This window comes from Chelonia mydas, chromosome 9 (assembly GCF_015237465.2).
Source record: "Chelonia mydas isolate rCheMyd1 chromosome 9, rCheMyd1.pri.v2, whole genome shotgun sequence".
Taxonomy (NCBI): Eukaryota; Metazoa; Chordata; order Testudines; family Cheloniidae; genus Chelonia; species Chelonia mydas.
In genome coordinates, this window is record NC_057855.1 from 19,699,209 (window position 1) to 19,717,362 (window position 18,154).

Consider the following 18,154-nt stretch of genomic DNA (forward strand, 5'->3'; position numbering starts at 1 on the left):
GTATGCTACCTTCGAATCCATGTAAGTGTAAACCCAGTGTGCCTTCCTTTGCCCTGCCTCCAATCATATCCTCTCACTGGTCTATTCAGAGCCAGCCCAGCACCCCAGGGCTGCTAATGGCCCCCTTTCTTGTACGCTGCAGGCCTACTGCAGCTACTTAAGTGTATGTGTGTGGAGTGGTAGAGAGAGAGACACACACAGACATTCAGCTACTACAATAAGAGAAGCAACATTAAGGACCCAGAGAGACAGACCCCTGTTTTGGATATCTGACACCCTTTCTTTCAGTTTCTCAGCTCACACTGAGCTCTGCAGCTGGTTTCTTTCACCAACCGAAGTTGGTCCAATAAGAAATTACCTCACCCACCTTGTCACCCTTTCTTTTAAGGCTTCTGCAGAAAGATATTCTGTATAGTTAATTTCTTGCCTCCTTTACAGAAAAAAAAAAAAGAAGTCATTTAAAACAGGGTGTACTCCAAGTACTCTGCTGGATATAAAAAGCATGTTGGATAAAATGTTTAACTACCTAATAAGGTTTTCTAGTAAACCGCAGCCTTTCAAATTCTCACTCTCTCAACCATTGAAGTGAAAGTAAATTACTGTCTAGACCTAGCCCATGTAGTAAATTAAAAAAAAAAAAAAAAAAAAAAAGAAGGTTTCGTTCACAACCACAAAACAGCTGCCATTTCTCATCACCTTTTTAAGGGAAGTAGCCAAAATAATGGGAATCCAATCTGATTTACACACACAATCCCTGGCAGAGATTTTCTATGACAACATTCTGTGCACAGCATCATTTCCTCCTGTCAATTTATAAACCGACAAACAGAATTCTAAAATGGAACGCTAGTAAACTTTTAGTTGTAGCAGCCACTTTAATATAGAAGCTGCACGAGGCTACAGGGCAAGTTTCCAGCCACGTGCTGTACAGAGTATATCGGCAAATCCTGCACCGAGTCACAAAAAAAAGATAATTGTGAACCTCATTGCCTGTTTGCATATTTAGTTGGTCAACTGGCCATGCAAATACAGATTTTTGTACACAGAGTAGGGTGTGTTATGGCTTCAAAACACCAAGGCACTGAGAGAATGATATTACTAACATAGCAAAATGAAAAGACATAGCACAGTGCAAATACACAGTCACATGTAGGTCTGGCTGCTTCCCGCTCTCACTTGCCACAGCATACTATTGCATTAAAATGAGAATCAGGTTTTTTTTAGAATGCCTTCTCCCACTTTTGTCTGACCCAGAAGTGACACCATTTTCTAAGGCAAAGGCCAAGCCAAAAATCCATGCTTGTCTACTTCAAACTCGGCTGATGCTACCTTTTATACAGATGCTGAATAGAACTGCTACCAAAGCACTGAAGCTGGTGCCGGATATTGCAGCATCTCTTAAGCAGCAAAGGCTGATATGAACACATCCCATGCCGGTTTCAGAAGTTCTGTAGCTATTCATTTCCTTCTCAAAAGATTTCAAAGCCCTGATCCTACTCTACAGAGTGCTTAACAGGTAGGGATCTAAGTTGTCTAGAGACTGCCTCATTCATGAAGCTGCACTCCATAGGGATGACGTAGCTGTAGAGACCCAGGGTTTCTATTTGCAGGTGCTGTAGGAAGAACTGTACCAGCAGGACCTCAGCAATGATCAGAGTGAGCACACAGCTGATTGTTTAGATGAAAGTGAATACTGAACTGAGCAGCCTTGCCATTGTGGATTGCTCCCCTGTGGCCTTTTCGGATGGTCTCCTGCATTGTGGATCTGGCCTGATTCCTTTAAAGTCCCACTCTTTCCAGGGCATTAAAGCAAACCCAGCAAACCCCAAAGGCCTTATGCCCCTTCTGGGATTTTCTTTCAGTCCACCTCTCCAACAAGAGTAGCATCCAAGTCATAAATATCACTGGACCTCTCTCGCTCCAGATAGGTTTGAGGTTTCAACTTCTCCTCCTCCTCCTCACTCCACCTCTCTGTCCTTACCTCAGGACATTTACTCACAGGACCTGTGAGTCACTCCCCTTTACAGGGCTCACTAAAAGCTATATCTTTTTTTCCTATCCTTAGCTTATCCAGTCTCTGCTCCCAGGAGAGGGGACTTCTGCCCATCCTCTTCCTTTGACTGTCTTGCATGCCATTGAATTCTTCCATTCACCTAAGCATACCTGCCCATAACGGAGCCTTCCATGCACTACCTCATGGCGGGTAGCCTGCCTCAGTTTCCCTGCAGAGTGTTCAAGAAACCCGAACACTTGTGTCCCTTCCCAAGTTCTGCTTCATTAAACAGTCAAACAAATTTATGTCCATCCAAACGTCTGCACAAAACAAAGGTTTCTCTTACCTTCCTATGTGGGGCCCTTCCTGTTTTGGCAGGCCACTCCCAAACCCTACCTGGCTAGAGTCTGAGTCTTAGTGCTTAGGACACGGTCTCTAATCCCTAAGCATTTGACCTTTCATTGCAACCTTACACTGTTTTTTATAGGGCAATCACTCTGATCTCTCCCAGATGTGACTCATTCTGCAATAAGGATTGGCACGATTACATATTCCCCACACCCACCCACCTTTTAAAAAGAAAATAAAACACCTTTGCTGCCCACCCCAGGTCAAGTTCTCCTTGATAGAATGCCTTGTTTCCTTTGTCATCCCTTGCCAGTTTATTTTTCCATTGGCAATACTTACAGTTTTTAAACTCCAGGACTAAAAGGATTCTTTCCTTTTATCTCCCCCCACTTGGAGCTGTAGCCCAACCCGCTCATCCACCAGCATTTCAATTTGCCATTCCAAGTCCCACTTCTCTGCAGGGCTAGTTCATTCCTTTCTTGCAGGGCTGCTCTGGAGGAGGATAAGCAGCAAGCAATTTCCCTCTGGTACTTCTCCTTAAAGGAGAACATAACATCAACGTCCTTTCCACACCCTTCTCGTACCCACCAAGTCTGTCCTGCCACATCCTACATGATTCCACGCTCTGGGCATACCTTTCCAAGACTGGGCTGCTTTCAGACTTACTATCTTTTCCCCTAGCCTTCAACAGCTCTATTTCCCCTCTGGGCTTACTGCATTACCCTGCTTCATGGCAGTAAGGACAGCTGTGGCCTCCAGGTCCAACCCTTCTCTCCCAGTCAGTATTTCCCACAGAAGCCTCCAAACTCCCCTGTGCCATGGTCTTCCCTGCAGAAGCTCTCTCACTCCTAAACAGGGAAAGCTGCATTCTTTCCTCCCTTCCTAGTTCAAACACCTCCAGTGGCTTATGTTGAAACAAACAACCCATGCAATGTAATTTATAGGTCTAGGGACTGTCTCTTTGAGAAGGCCTAGCATTCCCTGTCTCACAGGCTCTCCTCTTTAACATCCCCAAGGTTCTAGATCTTTTCCGGACAAGTCTTTAATATGCAACCTTCCATTCCACAAACAAAACAACTTGTAGAGGGGTCTTCCATCCTTGTCCCCCTTGTACATATCCCTCCCCTGACTCTTAGGGGGAACTTTCTTTACTTCATTGCCTCTCTTCTTTTCCCTTTGCCTTTCACACTTCTTAGAGCTGTAGATCCCCCTGATATGCTCCACCTCTCAAAACATTTGGACAGATCCTTCTACCTCCACACCACTTCAGGAGCATCTCTTCCCTGAGCTCACTCCAAGCACTCCCACTGCCAACTGGGGCATTCCACTCTTATGTACAGACTTCCCACTTTTAAAACTTAACATGTCGGCAGGATTCTCCTCACTTGCTGGGAACTGTGGTCTTCCTGCCACTCCTTCTGTGCCTGGAGCTTCACCACTTGGATTACCTGCTGTTTGTCTCACTGTGTCTTATGCTGCTACCACTGCTCCCGCAGAAGAACAGCCTGCATCCATTGCTGGCGTTGAGCTAGCAAACAAACTGCTTCCTCTGTTCTCTGGATCTGACCTGCCCCATGCCTTCACATTCCCTCCTTAATGGGAGGAGGGCCACAGGACCCTTGCAAGTACACCAGTTAGTAGCAGGGCTAGTGCCTCCCATACACCCACTAGTGGCCTCAGGTTACACTACAGGGAGCCAACCTCAGTTTCCCCTCTTGGAGTGCTTAAGAAACTCAATCACTTTTATTCATTCCCATCCCTTCTCAGGTTTTGCTTTATTAAGTTAACAAACTTGCCAAATGAAGTCTATAATTCCATCCAGACAGCTACATAAAACAAAGGTTTATTTTCATCCTCCCAGGCATTCCTGCTTTGGCAGGCTACTCCCATACCTTACCTGGTTGGAGTCTCAATCCTAACTCTCAGATGAGGATTGCTCACTCCTACCAATCTCTGAGTTTTACCCTCCACCCTCTTCATTATAGCCTCCTGTGTTCTTTATAGGGCAATCATGCTGATCTCTCCCAGGTGCGGCTTATTCTGTAATCAGGGTTGGCTAGCCCAAGCCTTTCGGCCCTCAGGGGGTGAAAGACCCTGTTACACTTCCCCAGATGTACTAGGTGAAGCTAATATAGCTCTCTGGCTCCCTTTAGCCCTTTCTAATCGTGTGTGGGGTGTATGCACTCCATTCCACATACCATTTTGATAAAGGCTGTGCCTAGGAATGTCTGTAAATAAATTGTTATACCAAATAAACACATAATTAAAAACAAACATATAAATTCACACTTTTTAATTAGGGTAATAGAGAAAGAAAACACTATTTAGTTATAAACTATAATTCTCTTAGATGCCAAGAGATAAGTGCCTTAAAGTTCAGATAAAACCATCGCTGTCACTAGCTGAGGATTTGGCCCATTATGTATAAAGTTCACTTACACTAAAAGTATTTGGTGTTTCATCCACTGGAGTTTTAATCCCCCACATTAACTTTTGTGGCTCCCAGGAGAATTCAGTTTAACGGACTGTGTTGTGGCAGAGGTCCTGGGACTCCTGAGTTCAGTTCTGTTCTGGACTTCCTGTGTGACTTTGGGCAAGTCCCTTAACCTCATGGTGCCTCAGTTCCCCATCTGTATAGTGTGGAAAACACTCCACTCCTTCACAGGGTTGTTATAAAGATAAATACTTGGGAGGCACTCAGATACCACGGAATTGGGGACTATGTAAATAAATATAATAATAATAGGTTTAACTACCCCAGATCTTCCTATAATTCATTTGCCTTATTATTCATTGTCCTGCATGTCGAATCCTGTAAATGACTACACACAGTAGCTGTAAAATACTGATATTTTGATCTGGTAGCATTTTACACATAGTTTGCCTTCACTTGGCACTCTTGTATATGACTACAAAAAGTACAGGGCAATAGAGAATCAGACCACTAGCTTGTAACTAATCAATTACAGAAATCTCAGAACTAACAAGCCAGCTTTCTAATAACCAACTGCATGCCGTATTTTAAGGCAATGATCTGTAAAACAGCAGTATGTGAGTCATGTAGAAGTTTGGCTGCTTCCTCCTTTGCCCTGAGTCAATTCCATCCCCACTGACCCCTGCTGAGACTCTTGTGGTATTGGTTCCTTGCCTAGCATATGGCTACATGGCCTGAGCAGAGCACATTTAACCCTCCTGTTGCAGACAGATATTTTGCAGACTGTCACATAAGCACATGTTTATGGGTGCACAACTGTTATGTCCATGCCTGGAAATCTGGCTTTATACTGAGATATTTCCGTAAGCTCCCTGACCCCAAAAAATAATTGGGAGCTTGATGTGACACTAGCCTAGAATTTGTGAGGGGAAAAAAATCACAATTACTTTCCTTTCTTGTTAGTCCCTACAGCGTGCCACCAGTCTGGGAAGACGGAATGAGTGTACCAGGATTCTAATGAGACAGCCAGACTTGGGAAAGAAGTTCAATTTTCTAGCCAGAAGTCAATATAAAGCTCTGACTAGCAGAGAGTGAAAGAAATAAAAAGTGCAGATGGTTTCTGTTGGTCAGAGGAAACTAAGCTGATTCTTGGGGGTTCTGGATGCATGCTCCTTCCCAGCAAATGTCACATAGACAGTCACACTGGTGCTTCCAGAACAGCGGTTCCAATTAAAATTAAAGTTTAAACAATAGCAACAGCAACAACAAATAACCTTTAACAACTGAGTCATATGGCCAAATACCTGAATAAAAATGGAGAGATGTAATGAGCCATCCTTTGTTACACATACTGAAGAACTGCAAAGAAAAGAGTTTTGTGGGATTTGCATGACTGTTCTGCTTTTTACATTTTGTAAGGAATTTGTTTTCCATTTATTGTAGTCCAGAATAAGAATAGGTTTCAGCGTAACAGCCGTGAAGTGAGCTGTAGCTCACGAAAGCTTATGCTCAAATAAATTGGTTAGTCTCTAAGGTGCCACAAGTACTCCTTTTCTTTTTTCAGAATAAGAATGCTGTTGCATTAAATTTTGTTTTCCTTTTTCTTGACATGGGGTTGCTATTGATTTTCTTTAAATAATGATATTAATAAAATAATCACCATTATTTATTACCAAGCCAAAGAAAGGGAAAAGAAAGAGGACATCGTTGACAAGGACAAACATCAAAGGAAGGTTACTGCCATCATTTTTGCACATGTGAGTCACACTGAAGTCATTCGAACTAGAGAATTAGGCCATAAGTGTGTCAAACTTCCTCAGACATTTCTGTCATGTCGGATAAGAGTTTTCTTTATTAAAATATAATAGATTATAGCATGTTTACCATGTTTTGTACTTGTGTATTAAAATGATTATGATAATGTCCTACCTATATTATTCTGATGAGTCTTTTCAATTAGTTATAAATTTTTTATCGTCTAAAATGGAAGATATTTCATTTCAGACCTGAATTCTTACAAATGCTGTGGTACTCAATTTCTATCGTTTTGCAATAGGCTGGTCAAAAAATTTCCTTCAAAACTTTTTTCCACAGAAAATTGGGCTTTTTGACTAAACAAAAATTTTAATGGAAAGTGTCTTATTTCTTTGAGAAAAAAAATACTTTTTTTGTTGAAAAACTGAAAACTCAAAAAAGAAGCAAAAATTTAGCCAAAAAAATTACTGTTTTTTCAAATGTCCATATTTTTTGGCCATTTTTCCCCATCATTGGCAATTTTCACCTTTTTGGTATGAAGCTTTCCAATATAAAGTTGAAATTTTCTGTGGAAAAAATCTGATCAGCTCTACTTTACAATAAATTAATGTTCAGAGGCAGGGTGGAAATAATACCACACCTTGAAAGCTAATGATGTACTACTCAATTAGGGGGTATTTTAATTCAAAAGGATTACGGATTTAGAACATTTTATTCACCTAATAGTAAAATCACTCATTATAGGCTTAAATCTTCAACCCTTACTCAGGTTGAATAGTACTTCCTCGCTTCCACTCGAGTTTCAATCAGTAGCCTAGCAGAAAACACATTCCTCTCATCACAGGGTCTCATGCCAGGTTAGAATCATTACTATGCACTACCCAGTTACTTTCAATTACTACTCATGTGAGTGAGGACTACAGAATTGGACCCTATATTTGAATTGTTTAAAGTTATAGCATTTTTAATAGCTAGTTTAAAGCAAAAGGAGAGGACATCAAAATGACAATTGACACCAAGGCACTTATGGTTTACAACTCTTGTATTGCAAGTGAATTCTTGGGCCTTCCTATTTCCTCCCTGATATTTAGTTATTTGAGATGAAGAAAGCCAATCTCTCTTAAAAAAGAGCAGTTATAGTTAGCATTATTAATGAGAAACAGCAGGCCTCTCTCTCTGTTGAAGGCTGCAACCCTGTTTTCATTATAAGCATTTCTCACTGAGCTCACCAGAGGGCTTCAAGGAAGAAATTAGTTTTAAGCCATGATGGAGGAAATAAGTTTTCAGGAGGAGTTTAAATAAAGAGAGGGGTAGTAACTTTGAGCACCAATACGGCAAGGAGTAACACACAAAGGGAAGAATGTGAGAAAAATACAAAAATGAGTGGTTAAGGGGAAAGTTTTGGGCAGGGGTGAAAGTAAGCTAGAGGATTTACAATCCTGAGCGGGGGCGTGGCCTCAACCGGAAGAGGCAGGGCCTTAAATCCGTTGTGGTAGTGGCAGCTGGGAGCCGGGGGCCCTTTAAATCACCCCGAGCTACCAGCTGCAAAGGCGGCTGGGAGCTCCAGGGTTCGGGGGCAATTTAAAGGGCCCAGGGCTCCAGCTGCCGCTACCGCAGACGAGCCCCAGGCCCTTTAAATCACTGAGGAGCCCTGGGGTCTCCCGGCTGCCACCGCTACCCCGGAGCTCTGGGCTCTAGCAAAGCTTTAAAGGGCCTGGGGCTCTGCTGTGGTAGCGGTGGCGGGGCTCTGGCGGGGATTTAAAGGGCCCCAGAGCTCCAGCCCCCGCTATCCTCCCGGGGCCCTTTAAATCCCCTCCTGAGCCCTACTGCCGAAGCCCTGGGGTAGTGCTGGCGGGCCTCTGGCGGGGTTTTAAAGGGCCCCGGGGCCGTAGCGGTGGCTGGAGCTCCGGGGCCCTTTAAATGTCCCACCAGAGCCCCGCCGCTGCTACCCCAGGGCTTTAAATTGCCCTCTCGGAAAGCCGGTCCTGGTACGGCACACTGCTCTAACCGGTAAGCCGTACCGGGCCGTACCGGCTTACTTTCACCTCTGGTTTGGGGTGAACAGGAAGAAACCTGAGCAGCAATATAGCAGGGCTGAGTTGTTTAAGAGTGGATGAGAAATATATGGGTTTCACCGTGATGCAGAATGCAAGAAGAAACCAAATAAGGTAGTTGATAATAGAAGTGAGTATGGGAGGTTAGGTCATATATTTTTAACGTGGTAGAGAAAGAGTATAACTAGCTGTGGCCATATTGTGGATGTGTGGGGAAGAAAGAAGTGAATTGAATGGATGATAGGCAGGATAGAGTTATAGTGACTACTGAAAAGGGAGAATGAATGGAAGGAAATAAGGACTTTTTTTTTTTAAACAGAAAGGCAATCTTAGAAGACAAGATGTAAAAATGAAACATAACCACCCAACAGCCAAACTAGACAAGAATCAGAACATTAGCCAGATGTTGTCCGATGCATGAGCAGAGCCAGCAAACCTCTTTGCTACTTAGACTGATCTTTCAGCTCTGTCTTTTCTTTAATGGTATATGGTACACTATGGCCATCATCTGGAAAATGTAAAGCTATTCCTGTAGGTCTCCAGGTATCCTTCAGAGTTTGCAGGTGTCCTGCTAGGCAAGTCAGTGCACTGTAATGGAGATTCCCATCAGGCACCTATGGACTCTGCAGGACCTGAGGGACATGCATGAATGGCTCTACTCTTTTCAGTCATAGACACTGTACCTAAAATAATCTCTGTACAGGTACGGCCTTTAACACTGATGACTATATCCATGATGCGTGGCTCAACATTCCCATGACACTTCTGACTGGCCCAAGGAGAGAGGCTTTCCCAGGCTCAATGATGGCAAGTCAAATGACAAAGAGCAATAGAAATTCTTAAAGGGCTCTACTCATTAGTATGTATTAACTGAGAGATTCAGCAGGACCTTTAATTAAAATGTTTGTCGTCAGTGTCTGTAAGTGCTGTCCTGTGATGATAGGACTATCACCCAGTAAAAATCGGGTTGTGTGGCATGGTAGCTTTCTCATTTCCTTTCCCCCTGTGTTAGCTGCTGTGCATTCCTATACACTAGTACTGAGAACATCATACAGTAAGCTTAAGAGATGGATATATGAGCTATACAGAGAACACTTTTCACCCTCACAGAAGAATGATAAATGTTAATGAATAGAACTGGAAGAGGGGAAGGTGTCTAATGGGGACACTCTAACAAATCATTGTCCTTCAGGCAGACAGTGAGTATATTAATGACACGCATGGACAACTGGGACAAGAATCCTCATGTTTCAGGTTTAAAATTATGTTTTACCTCATAGTCTAAACAAGATCTCTCTGCAGGCCCCTATTTTCTCTGTGTACCATCCATGAGAATGTAACATCATGCATATACATATAGGTATGTGCACTTATACACTCACAGTCAGAGTCGCTACAATGTAGTACCTCAACGATCTGAGTTATTTCATATTTTATTTAATATCTTCGTTAATGAGGTAGGGAAAAGGAGCAACACATGACATTAACAGAGGATGGTAAATTGGTCAGGGATGGTGTCCCTAGCCTCTGTTTGCCAGAAGCTGGGAATGGGCGAGAGCAGGGAATGGGCGACTGGCCCAGCTTCACAAAACCCTGGCTGGGCTGATTTAGTTGGGGTTGGTACTGCTTTGAGTGGGGGGTTGGACTAGATGACCTCCTGAGTTCTCTTCCAACCCTAATCTTCTATGACGGGATGAATCACTTGGTGATTACCTGTTCTGTTCATTCCCTCTGGGGCACCTGGCATTGGCCACTGTCAGAAGACAGGATACTGAGCTAGATGGACCTTTGGTCTGACCCAGTATGGCCGTTCTTATGTTCTTATAATCAACAGGCCAGTAAAACTTTGTAAAAAAACATAATTAGAAATAAATATTGAGTGAAAGGGAGGAAATTTGACAGTATAGACCTGCTGTAGTGATGAAAAAATTAGATACAATATTGCTAGATTATTAGTTCAATCAGCATGGCACTGCAGTGCAATAAGGCAGCAAAAGGACTAATGAAGGGAATATTGAGCTATATCAGCAAAGCTATCACACCACACAGCACAGTTGCAATAAATCTATCTCTAAGTCATATTCAGCATCTCCCTTGGGACACTGAGCAAATCACTGTCCTGTCTCTACTTCCATTTCTCTATCTGTTAAATGGGAGCAATACCTATTCTCAAGGAGTGAGATGAGTCAAACTGGGCTTTTCAGAGGGATCCAATGGAGCTAAGTTTCCAGTCCCCCTTGAATTTCAGTGCCGAACTCCCTTTGTCCCCTTTGAAATTCGTGGTCTTCACTTGTTTTCAAAGTATTTTGAAGGTGCTATAAAAGTGTGAATTTGTATTTATTCTACTTTTTTATTGTAGTGTTTGTTGCAGCTATGTTAGTTTATCTGTTTTAAGGAACAGAGAACCTTTCAAAGGTGCATGAGAAAACAAATTGTTAGAAATTCAGATAAGCTGTGTTAGAGCACTGCTAATTTTTAAAATGTATTTATAGGGGATATAATTTTGATCCTTTTCCAAAGACGCTGATATCAGTGATTATCCAGGGTGGCTGTTAACATATACATTCACCGATACGGAACTTGATATATTAGTTGAAGCGATAATCCAGCGAGAAGATTATTTATAAGGGAGTGAACAAGGCTGATAAAAAACAAAAAGATGGATTGCATTCACTGCTTCACTAACAGGATTAAGGTGAAGTGCTGAAGATATCAAAAAGAGATGAGCAACTCTGAAGGGGAACACAAAAATGAAGTTACACTATCTATGGCAAGAAAGCATTGTTGACACTTGACAGAAGAGTGCTCTTAAGTCTACCAACTGTGAAAGACACATGAACAAAAATTGCAGACTGCAATGTAGGCTTCCAAAAATGGTGGGGTTTTGACTCAGTGGCATATATAAGATCAAATACCTATTTAGCTGAAGTTTTGTCTTTATTCTGTTTTTTTTTTTTTTACAATTGCCAGTGTGATATACTTTGATATATTTTTAAATAAGTTACAACACAGTCTCCTAAACACTGAAAACAAGTCTTAGTAAATTATGAACAAAAAGGTTGTGTAGTATAGCAGGTTCTTCAACTGCAAGCCCAACTGCAGTAGTACAAGGGTTTAACCTGTAGATCAGTATGCCAGGAATCAATATGAAATGGAAAAAAAATATTCCATCTCTTACGCAAATGAGGTTCCAAAGGCAGCTTCTAACCAGACCAACATAGAACTCACCGTACTCCTTGTTCTCAATTGTTGAAGACCACAGTGCAAGTCAAACCTAGATTTTCAGACTGAGAGAGAAGCCATAAATAAAGATTCTGCTCTGGGTAGTGAGATAACCTCAGTCCATATGCAAATTAAACTGCCTGTCAGGCTCCAAACTGAAATGGCTGTGTCGGATAAACGAATACAGAAAAAAAGTGAGAGATTTTCATTTGATTTGAACTTCAGATATTACACGTGTAATAGCCTTATAATCAAGTACTGCCAGCTGGTGGCAGCACTTTAAATCATAGTTGAGAATTAATGGTAAAACTTATAGCACAATTGACTCATCATGAAAAACACTCTATGGATTGAACAAAACAATTAGTAGAGCAATAAGAAAACACAGAGATAAAGTCCATACTCTAAAGCGATGGAAAAACTCTTCTGTTGTAGAAGTAGCGGTAAAGGGGAATTCAAGTTTCACTCCAAACAAATTCAGTTTTATCAATAATGCAAATGATATTCTTCTGATCTCCTTAATCCTCCACGTAGTGGAAGGAATATAAATACTGTAAGATTTTCAGTGGTTTAGTGGAATGGTCTTTCACCTCTGGAAATAATAGTTCAAATCCTTATTAAATCATGTAAAAAGGAGGAGTTTAGTGGCCTGATACTTGTCCTTATTAGATCATCTCACAAAATAGAGCATGACTGAAAGTCCTTTTCAGAGAGAGAGAGCAAGAGAGAGAGAGAGAACTGGAATGGGGCAGTTTGCGGTGGAGGACAAAGGATATTGTCTACACTTCGAGCTGGAGATGTAATTTCCAGCTCAAGGAGACAGTTTCACTAGTGCTCATCAAGCTAGTGTGCTAAAAATAGAGTCTGGCTGCAAGAGTGTGAGCAGTGAGTGGCGGCTTAGCCGCCCCGAGTACGTACCCATCCAAGATGCCCATCCCACCATTCACACTTCTGTGGCCAGACTCTATTTTTAGCATGCTAGCTCAATGAGAAGAGGTGTGTCTCTTCAAGCTGGAAATTATCCTCCCAGCTGAGAGTGCATACACCCCCTGTGATTTGTTGGCGGAGCTGAGAAACTTGTATAATATGCAGATTCAGGAGAACCAGCTGGAATTTTTTTTATTAAATATATTCACCCCTTTAGGGTCTATCTTCACTTCAAACTAGCGGTGTGATTCCCAGCTTGCGTAGACATACTTACAGTAGCTCTCATGTGAGCTAGCTGCTAAAAGCAGTAGTGTAGCTGCTGTAGCATTGGCAGCAGCAGTGGCTTGGACTACTTGCCTCAAGTGTGTATCCATGGGGTTCAGGTGGGTTTATACTCGGGGCAGCTAACCTATGCCGACACTGTCCATGCTACGTCTTTCTTTTTAGTATGCTAGATCAGACGACAGCCAGCATAAGTATGTCTGTGTGAGTTGCATAGATGTAGACTCAGTTAAAACACTGCGGTTTTTTCCAAATATTTCATTGAAATAAATGTATATTTTTTTAAAAAATGAGCCTAGAGTTAGGCTTCTAAAGCCATATTCAGGCACTAAAAAAGTGTCAGATCTTCAAAAATGTTAAGAACATGATTTCAGAGGGAGCAGCTGACTACCTAGCGCTGCTGAAAAATAAGGCCAAATGTTTGTGTGCATAAATATGGTTCCTGTTTTTGAAATCAGACTTTTAGTTAATGGAATTGTTGCAATGAGAACAAAAATTCTTTTTTTGATAACAGTTCTTGCCCTTCTCCCAGGACTACTAGCAAAATTAAGTACAAAATCATTCAGCAGCCCAGAACTTGCATTTGTCTATGGAAAAATACAATTCAAACTTCAAATATTCACTTCTATTCTATTTTTGAGTGGGCTCCAAATTTCACAGAGCCATTTCTTCACTTCCTAACAATATTTTCCCACTTGCAGACCAACTAATTTTATTAGTGCCTTACATTCATTACCACTAATATTCACTCAGTCCCCGCCCAAACACAAACAACAAGCGGATTCCTCTAACCAGCAAAATATTGACACCATAAAAGTCAACTCAATTCACTAAGAAAAAGTTTCTCCATAGGCCTCATGAAATTCACTGCCATAGGAGGTAAGGATACCAGTATAGAGCGTATGGCCCCATGTCTATAGTTTTGTTTGCATGTACCATGCTGACATTCCCAGGGTTAATTTCTGCATGCTGCTGACTGTAAAGTGATTTTTTTACTTATTGTGTTATCTGTTACTAGTAGCTGAAAGCCCATGCTGTTGCATCGGTGTTGCAGTTGGGCCAAGTAATTCGCCATCTGTGCAGTCTCCCTCATACAATCAATGAAATCGTTGCATGTAAATTAGCTACAAAGTACAGGTGGTGGCTGGTTATGTTATCTTTGATATCATGATTGTCTAAGACTCTTAATATGCCTTACTGTGTCTGTAAACTGGATAAGTGTAATTCATAAAATCAAAATGACTGAGAACTTAAAAATTGGATGGTAGGGTGCAAATCCCACTGACGAGTCAAGCAAGTGATATTCTGAACAAGAGCTCTCAACCATGCTTGTAGCTCTTTTCACCACTTCAGACAGACTCAGATATTCTGGGCTTCAGAGTGACACACAAACAGTTGACAGTCCTGGAATTGTATTGTATAGATGAAGTGTAGGCTTCCCATTAGGACTTTGACAGGTTCTGACAGAATCCTTAATGCACCCAAAATACAATTCAAGCAAACTTTAGTCGATTTAGGAAAAAAAAACTGTTACCATACTGCTAGCAGAGTGAGATCCCTAGAGTGAAAAGTGACTTGGCTAACTACTATGGAAGAAAGGGACAGGCGTTCGCAGTTAAAATTAGAGGTGTCAAAAAGCCAAAATATACTATTTACTACTTATTCTTTAAATTAATTTCAGAACAGTCTAGTTCCAAATAAATTTTTCATGTGTACTTCAATGTCACAGGGTAATTGCCCAAAATAACCTGAGCTAAGATCACCCTGCCACAAACTACCTAAACATTAATGAAATGTTTCTGTAAATTACTTTCACTATACAGGTAATTGCAATGTATTTCCAGTCCTACAATTTTAGGAAATTCAATCTCACACACATACATATACAGTCTATCTAATGCTATCCGGTTGACACCTATCTAAGAAAAACACAGGTTAGGGTGAAGTTCATGTTCCTTATGAATCGACCAGTGCCACAAAGGTGACTTTAGAATTGCTTTTGCGACATGCTTTCTCTTAAATTATAGGTAAACATTTCTATTCTGCATTGTCAGAGGCTGGTTATTTTGTTTTCCAGTTACCTCCCTGGGATTTCACACAGTTTCTTGAGATTACCATGTGGAATTTTTTTCTCACCTGTATGCTTTTATTAAAACATTTTAGACAGAAATGTTCATTTTTTTACTAGAGACAAGCAAGTTAAAAACAGCATGGACATGTCCATCTTTGGAAATGATTCTGAGCTCTGGCTAAGACACAGAAATTTTGCAGCCTCACACAGAACCCTAGGGAAAGAGTTACCCACAAAAAGTCCACTCTTTTGTATTGCCCAATATTTGCCATTTGTTCTGTTTTGCAGCCTTCTATGGTACCAGGGGGCTGAAAGAACTCAGTTGCTTCTCAGATGGGTGATTCTTCCCTTTCCTTTTCATTTTTCTCAGCCCAGTAGGGCTTCTTCAACATATATGACTCACACAAGTGACAAAAAAACAAAACAAAACAAAAGGTCTGCCCACATGTAAACATTTTATCTAGAACAAAGGCCACATTTATGAGTTAGCCACTTACTGACAAGAAATGAAGAAAACCATGGACTCTGTAGAGTCACAACCTGGTCCTGCTCCCTCCTTGGCTCTGGGATGGAAATAATCGATACCATAAGAATGTGTGGCACAGCTTGCTTCCATGGTATTCCAGTTCAGTTACACTATCTGATGTGCGGGTTATGTAGCCTTGATGCTGCCCACTCCCAACCCCTACTGTCCCTCTCCCCTAGACTCCCCCCCAATCACTGTGCCACTGTGCCACCCCAAAATACTCTGTGTGAGCATGCAGCAAAGGTCACTGTGGAGATTGTGGGGGATTTCTGTATTGTTTTTATAAAAACTGTGTGACTCTGTATACCCACTTACTGTTGTGCTGCAATCTACCTCTTCTCAAAGATTTAGCTTCTTTCCTGAGACACTCCTTATGCTACGTAGACAGAAGTGATACCTGAGGATCTCTCTCTGAATGGAATTGTTGTTAAAGATCACCAAGAACTGAAGAGGCCTAACCCTAGAAGAACAATTTGCTAGCTCCAATCTGGGTGAAAATAGTTTGACCCCAGCTGGTCTGCAGGGGAGTTAGGGTTTGAAGGAAGGGGTGAGAGGCCACCATTTGACTACTGGACCAGCTGAAGCTGGTTGCAGGGGTCAGAGAGGAAACACCATGAGCTTAAGGAGTGAGGCTCAGGAGAGGGAACTTTGAACCTGAAAGGGCACTGACCCAAACCCCAGAGAACACTCAAGCATGGTGAGGAAACTGAGGCAGGGAATAGCATACAGATGTTTATTGTTTTGCTTAGATCAGTATATCTCTTGTGCTCTCTAAAGAAGAGTGATTGTTTTAGAAATCCTTTTATCTATATGTCTGTTTGCTTCAATTATCAGGAGTCCCTGAAGGTTTAAAATATAAACCAGAGTGTGCACAAGGGTGGAGTTCTGAGGGTGAGGGGTCCTTAAACTACTAGAGAATCTTGTGGGGTTCAGCATTGGTCTTGGGGTCTGGGCAGCTGGACTGCAGGATCCCATTTCTTAAAAGGGCTACCAGACAGACAGAGTATGCCTAGAGGGCAAGGAAAGACAGTGCTGGAGCCTACTAAGACCAAAGGTAAACTTAAATACACAGATCAAGCCTTGGAATCCAAACACAGCAGCCTGGCGAGTGTCCAGAAGAGGAAGCCCAACGGGGCTGTAACAGTCACATTATATATTTTAATGCAGCGTTCTAATCATTGCCATATAGCCCAAGTCCCTCCACATATACAAAATGTTCTAAAACAGAAATAACCCATAGGTTTAATAATCTTCATTTTCCTCTTTAGAATGACATTTAAATGTCTATAGACATTCTTTGCTGGTTTTAGGTACTAATGTAATTCTTTTGGAATTCTGTTATTTTATTTTAAATGTCTTTCATTACTACTTGTTCTTTGGTGTGACTTTTTTTTGTCCTCCGTGAGTAGGGTGACCAGATGTCCCAATTTTATAGGGACAGTCCCGATTTTGGGGTCTTTTTCTTATATAGGCTCTTATTACCCCCCACCTCCTGTCCCGATTTTTCAGATTTGCTGTCTGGTCACCCTATCCGTGAGGATATATTTTTGGTCTCTGAGACAAGACACTAGGGTGCATGATCAATATCATGATTAGTTTTGGCCTAATCATTGTGTTTCTTTTACTTTGGTACAATGTGTTATTCTATGCCTATCATTTACTTGGGATTTCATGTTGAATATACATGCTCCATAAAAAAATTAAAAACCTTAACACTAGCACATAACTAATTTTTGCATTTCAATTATTTTGTTAGTAGCATGCACTGGCTTGAAAAAAATTATTTGGAAAGAAAAATGCAGGCCTTATTTTCAGCTTGTATTAGCTATTTTCCAGTTAATCAAGTCCATACTGTCCAGCAAGAAATACTAACAGATGAATCATGTAAGGAGTAACAAGAAGTAATACTTTCAGTTCCCATTAGTATGCTAAATAATACATGATAAATACTTCCACATAGCTGAGAATGGCATTCTTTAATGGCCTTTACAGACATATGGTTAAAACCCTGTAGGGTGACTTATTTGAATTTTGATTTACAACATCCAGTATGAAAATATAGTTACAGCTCAGTCCATTGTTTAAACATGGCAGAAATTGATCTCATAGAAGAATGGGGTCAGCCCTGCAAGGCTTATTCACAATGGGCTTCATTGTTCCTTGTAGGCGCAGCCCAGAGTGAGGAGCTAGGAGCTCTCCCTATTGCCACACTCTTTTCTTGGGTATAGCTTACTACTACTACTACTCCCTGTGTGGCAAACCAGCTCTGCTTAAGGTTTCATTAAGTGCACTGCTCCTCACTCTGCCTTGTGGAATACCTTCCTTTACTGGGTGCAGTGATGCCAGACTCAACATCCTGCTCATTTCCCTCTCCCACACCCATCTCAGTACCTCCCTCTTGCTTGGAATCCCAACCAACTCCAGTGTGGAAATTCCTTGCCCCCATCCCACAGCATTCAATTCCCTCCAAAAAACTCACTAATTCTGTAATGCACAGACATTATCAGTCTTGTAAATACCTTCTCTGTCACACATGTGGGAA